The sequence below is a fragment of the Neofelis nebulosa genome, chromosome X, assembly GCF_028018385.1.
Source record: "Neofelis nebulosa isolate mNeoNeb1 chromosome X, mNeoNeb1.pri, whole genome shotgun sequence".
Taxonomy (NCBI): Eukaryota; Metazoa; Chordata; class Mammalia; order Carnivora; family Felidae; genus Neofelis; species Neofelis nebulosa.
The window spans coordinates 97700575-97706574 of record NC_080800.1 but is presented as its reverse complement, the minus strand read 5'-3'; the positions used below and the strand labels follow the sequence as shown (position 1 = coordinate 97706574).

The window sequence follows — 6000 nt, the reverse complement described above, 5'->3', positions numbered from 1 at the left end:
GTATAGCCTGAGAGTAATAAAACTACATTCGAAACGTGCTACACAAGACAGACTTCCTCCAAATCTGGTTGCTCTTCTCCAGCACAGGGACAAGTCTGGAGTGTGGCAAGTGATGGTGACTTTCCCGATTGTCCCCTCCCTTCCCCAGTCCAAGGTGTCCAGGCAGAAGGAGATCCTCAGTGAGTCTGAAAAGGACCTGATAGGGGGGGAGGGGGAGGGGGAGGAGGGAGAGGGAGGGGGAAGGGGAGAGAAGGAGGGGGAGGGAGAGGGGGGGATGGAGTGGAAGGAGAGGGGGAAGGGGAGGAGGAGGGGGAGGAGGGGGGAGGAGGGGGAGGAGAGGGGACGATGGGGAGGAGGGGGAGGGGGAGGAGGCAGAGCCGGGAAACTGCTTTTAGAAAATACCCGGGTAAGCATCACTCTGCAAGCATTCTGCCTTTTATCCCTCCAACCCCAGGGAGGTGTCTTCCTTCGCCCCAGCCCCACCAGAGGATTGTACTGGGTTCCTCCTCCCCATTCCTTACCTCTGTAGCCCTGAACGCCAATCCCAATCTACATCAGCCTCGACCCTTCTTGAAACGTTGGGGGTTGGGGGGAGGTCCCCGCTCCACCCAGTGTCTGTCATTTTCCCCAGGCCAACTCCCTTAGAGATGGTCCTGGCTCTGTTGGCCTTTGATTCCTGAATCCCACCGGCCCGCAGACGCCCTAGGATGTTGTGAGAGCAGATATTCCGAAGACAGGCTGAGATGTCAGGATGAATGGCTCCATAGAGGCCACAACCCAGCTCTCTAGCTTATCCTCCGAAGCCTTCGGAGATGTCGCTCCATCTGGATGCTGTGAGCAGCAGTCACGGTGGATGCGGACGCGAAACTGCTTTGTCTCCTGTCATCCCAAAACCCCTGAACCCACTGCTTCTTTGCCAGCCTTTAGCGGGAAGGGAATTCGTTTAGTGAGCCTCGGGAGGTAGGGCTGAGGGGAGAAGGAAAGAGGAAGGAGGGAGGGGGGGGGGCGCCTGGGTGACTCTCAGTCGGTTAAGCGTCCGACTTGAGTTCATGAGTTCGAGCCCCGCATTGGGCTCTGTGCTGACAGCACGGAGCCTGGAGCCCGCTTCAGATTCTATGTCTCCCTCTCTTTCTGTCCCTGCCCCAATCACAGTATGTCTCTCTCTCTCTCTCTCTCTCTCTGTCTCAAAAATAAATAAACATTAAAACATTAAAAAAAAAAAAAAAAGGAAAGAGGAAGCAGGGAGACAGGAGCCAAAAGAAAAGGGAGGAGAGACCGGGACTGAGAGGAATCTTCTGGAATGGTATGCATCTACTCAGAAGTCAGGGAGTCTCACCGTTCTCCATTTCAAGCTCTAGGGATTACAGAGATTTTTCAAGAGCCAGATGTTTAAAGTCCTAGCAGGGTTTTTGAAGTCAGTCCTGAAGGTTTCAGTTGAATTTACCCTGCATGTTTTCGGCTCACTGGAATCAGTGGTTGGAGCCAGGAAGATCAGATTCCTTCCAGAAGCAATGGAAGCATTTCTCCAAGAACTGGCATGGGGGGGTCACCTGCAGTGTTTGTGTTCTCCCCGTTACTGGGAGGGGGCATCTGTACCCTGCCACCCCTGCAAATCTGCTTTATTGGCCTGGTGTCCTAAGGATGTGCCTCAGTAGAAGTCCTCCTCATCCGGCAAGCCAAGTAACGGAATGCACGCCCTCCTGGAACTTACAAAAGGTGGACGCTCTTTCCAAAAGTCTGGCTGTGCACGAAGGTATCTACTTTCAACCTGAAGAATTCCCAAAGCCTATCCCCCGAGACTTGTCTCGGGCGCCTGCTTTCTTACCCAGGGCCCACCATGCGGTGCTAACGTTCTCTTCTACTGGTCTGTCATCGATGATGGCTGGCCCGTGGGCACGTGAGCATTTTCCGGGCAACGCTATGACCATCGATTTCACAGAACGGTAACATCGAAGTCAACCCAGCAAGGCCCTCAGTTCCCTCACTGTGGTTTCCGCAGTGCTGTGCCAGCTACTCTGGTAGATGCTAGAAAAAGGGTAAGGAGTGCGTTTTGCCCTCTGGAGGCTTAAAAATCGAAGGGAAGGATATAGGCTATCTGCATGCGAAACACCTTGAGAGCACGAGGAGACAGCATGCCATCACATGTTGAATGCCACTCGCGTGATAGTAGCAAATCCTAGCAGTTATTGAGGCCTTCGTAAGGGACAGGCACCATGTCAAGGGCAGGACATTTATTATCTCAATTTCATCCCCATAAACAACCTAACGGGATAGGTTCTATTATCTCCTTTATTTATTTATTTATTTATTTATTTATTTATTTATTTTAGCAGGGGAGCGTTAGGGGCAGAGAGGGGGCAAGGGGAGAGAGAATCCCAAACAGGCTGAGCGTTCAGCATGGATCCTGACGCGGGGGCTCCATCTGCGACCCTGGGATCATGACCTGAACCCGCTATCCAGCCAGACGCTCAACCGGCTGAGCCACCCAGGCATCCCAGTATCTCCACGTTAGAGCCAAGGGAACTCGGATTTACAAGAAGTAAATAATTTGCGGCTGACGCAGTTGATCGAGGCGGGGCAGAACCCAGATGGTAACCCCAACTTTTAATTTTGAAAACACCTTCCAGGCCGCAGGCAAGTTGAAAGACTAGTCTAAGAAGACCCGTGTAGGCTCACCTGCAATCGTCAACTGTCAACACCTCCCTACATTTGCTTTATCATTCTGTCTCTCTCTCTCCGCACACGCACACGCACACGCACACGCACACACACGTCCCTACCCATTCGTTTTCCTGACTTACTTGGGCACAAACTGAGCCATCATTGCGCTTCACCTCTAAGAACTTCAGCATGGACCTCCTGAGAACATTTTCTACGAAATCCCAATACGGCTATCACACATCAGAAACCTAGGCAGGATTTGAACCCAGTTCTGGCTCCAGAGCCCTGACCGCAAACGGTGCAATAGTTCAGGAGAAGGAGCCATCAGTGAGGTCTGGGAATTCCAGGATGGATTTTCTGCGGACCCTCCGCTCCCGGTTATTCATAGCAAAGCATGTCTAGTCAAAGAACAAAATTCTGGGGTTTTCGGGCGTGGTCTATTTGAGTGGGGGGGGGGAATGCCACAGATTTGCCTTCCTACCTAGCTTCTTCTTCTCTGGCCAGCATCAAACCTGGTCTTTCCTACAGATAATAGTAACAATGATAAAAATAATAAAATCGGTCTTTCCTAACCCTCCACGGTATTCCAACCCGGGTAGGTAGAAGTTGGTTAAACCATAATCGCAGAAAATGCACTAAGGGGGTAAGCCACCTATGAATCATGGAGCACTGACCATACATGCTAGCTAGAAAGGCATTCTTCCAGAAATCTTAGCCACAGGTGAGGATTCAGCATGCTCCGTGTAAATCTAGTCCTTGGGCAGTTGTGCATCCCTTTCCTCAACAAGTTAGGCAGAGAGGGGCCCATGCACCACCCTGCTCCAGAGACCCCAGTCCCCTCACCGGGTGAAATTCCAGAAGCAGGGTGTTGCCTCTTGCAGACTGAAGTAGAAACAAGGCCCTCAGCTACAGACTGGCTAAGACCCCCTGAGGGGCCGGGACCTGGCTTTCTTCTTTCCCCGAGTTCAGGGAAGCCAGATTCAGAAAGGCTGCCAGATTACGCCCAGTCCTGCAGGGTTTAATGATCCCCCCACTGAATGCGCACACAGGAGAAGCCTTGACCTTTCAAAACCTCCATTTCTCTCAATTTAAAAAAGCCAAAAGCCTGCATCTGCATTGGCTTTGCCTTTCACACTCTCACCGGGTGCTTTGAAAGTCAAAATATTGCAAACTGTTGCTTCTGCATGTCAGATGCCAGGGCGGGGACACCTGTTTCTTGAAGCGGGGGTGGGAAGGATGCCCTACGGGGTCTTTCTGGCAGCAAGCATTAGGTGGCATTTGCCCTCTAGCTCTCATTCTTTCGGTCTGATCAGCAGTATCACCAAATCCAGGCAATGTAAATAAACTGTGTTAGCACATGTACACAATCTTTGCTGCGGACTTCTATCTGAAGGACATGGAGATTTCATAATTTTAAGGACATTCATGTTTTTTTCTTTCCTTCCTTCCTCCCTCCCTTCCTTTCTTCCCTACCTTCTTTTTTTCCTTCTCTTCCCTCCTTCCCTCCCTTCCTTTTTTCTTTCTCTCTTTCTTTCTTTCCTTTCTTCTCTCCTTCTCTCTTTCCTCCCTTCTTCCTCCCTCTCTTTCTTCTTTCTTTCTTCTTTCTTCCTTCTTTCCTCTCTTTTTCCTCCCTCCCTCCCTTCTTCCTCACTCTCTCTCTTTCTTCTTTCTTTCTTTCTTCTCTCCTTCTCTCTTTCCTCCCTTCTTCCTCCCTCTCTTTCTTCTTTCTTCCTTCTTTCCTCTCTTTTTCCTCCCTCCCTCCCTTCTTCCTCACTCTCTTTCTTCTTTCTTTCTTTCTTCTCTCCTCTCTCTTTCCTCTCTCTCTCCCTCCTTCTTCCTTCCTTCCTTCTTTCCTTCCTTCCTTCCTTCCTTCCTCCTTGCTTAGGGTGTATAAATCACTTTCCTTAAGATTGAACAAGAACGGCTTGGACGGGTCAAAAATAGTGTTCAGACTGAGGTGGAAATGTATGCAGCCTTGCCTGCCTTTCTCTTCTCCCCTCTGTCCCTCCTGCCCCCCTTCTCCCTCCCCCGCCCCGAAGCCTGCAGAATCAAAAATGCCAGAAAGTGCTTATTTACATGGCCTTCCCAAAGCTGTTGCGTGTCCCCCTCTGCCTGGGTAAAGGCCTCTGCTAAGTCCTTAGGGCTCCTCGCCCTCGTTAGCCCTGCAGGGACACAGACGGCCTAAGAGCACCTGGCAGTTTGCACCGAGGATGCTGTGGTCGCGGGAAGTCCGAGGCAGAGGAAAAAGGGGAGTTAACAGTTCCCAGCCCTGTAAGGAACAGGCCCAGCCCTTCTGGGACCTCGTTCAGAAGACAGCGAGAGAGGCCTTGGAGCAGAAACTTTATCTGGGTTAGTGCATCAGCCCGCGGGCATCAGAGCTGCCCCACCTGCCTTCCCCCCGCTGCGCGCTGCCCGGCCTCTGAGCGGGCCCTGCCGCTCCGAGGCGCGCCGTGGCTGGGTTCTACGGCCGCCCGAAGACTCCAGAGTAAGTGGCGGGCGCAGTCAGGGCTCCGACTAGGCTCCCCGGAGCCGAGGGTGGCAGAGCCCTCGGCCTCCGCCGCGGGGACCGCTCGCCGCCCACAGGACCAGCGCGGAGCGAGTCCGGGCCCGGGCCGGGGCTCGAACCCGCGGCCTCGCGCCCACCGCCTGGGGGCAGCACGCGCGGGGAGCCTGGCGCAGGTGGGCGTGGGCCCGCAGACTCCGTCCTCCCCCAACAACCCCCCCCCCACTCCCCCACCCCCCCACCCCCCCACTCCCCCACCCCCCCCCACTCCCCCACCCCCCCACCCCCCCCACTCCCCCACCCCCCCACCCCCCCCAACCCCCCCCCCACCCCCGGCCCCGCTCTGGCAGCCGCACGCGCACCTGCCTCGCCTGAGTCCCAGGGAGCCCGGGACCGGCCGGAACGCGGGACGGTTTCTCCGGGGCTGTGGCGGTTGTGGATTCATTTCCTCGCGAAGGTGAGGAGGGGACGCTCCGAAGGGAAGATGTCGCCGAGCGGTAGGGATGCACGCGGCAATACCCTTATTCCCAGAGTCCCCTTCCCTGCGCGGGGGTGATGCCCAACCTCTCGGGGCGAGGGTCCTTTGTGGCACTCGTGCAGCCTCGCCGGCGCCAGCGTGTGTGACAAATGGCTCGAGGGTCTTGAGAAGGGACAGCTGCACGAGGACGATGTTTATAAACCAGGCGGGTTAGGGAGAGAGACGGGGGCAAAGCTACAGGTTGCAGCTTGCACGTGTCCAAGCGTAGCCCAAGTCGTCTTGAAACAAAGCACCCCACCGATCTGGATTTTACAAGGTTAATTTCCTTGACTAGTAGCCCCGTTAGAATAACCACGCG

The 6000-nt window shown here is 54.2% G+C and overlaps 1 protein-coding gene across 4 annotated transcripts in view; it reads left to right on the top strand.

The window, feature by feature from the left end:
• Positions 1 to 5529: 5529 nt before the first annotated feature.
• Positions 5530 to 6000, top strand: part of KIAA1210 (KIAA1210 ortholog) — a 56948-nt gene continuing 56477 nt past the window's right edge. For all 4 annotated transcript variants that reach the window (XM_058712975.1, XM_058712973.1, XM_058712977.1 and 1 more), the window contains exon 1: positions 5530 to 5621. The gene's annotated coding sequence lies outside the window, so the exon portion shown is untranslated. The remainder of the gene's footprint in view (positions 5622 to 6000) is intronic.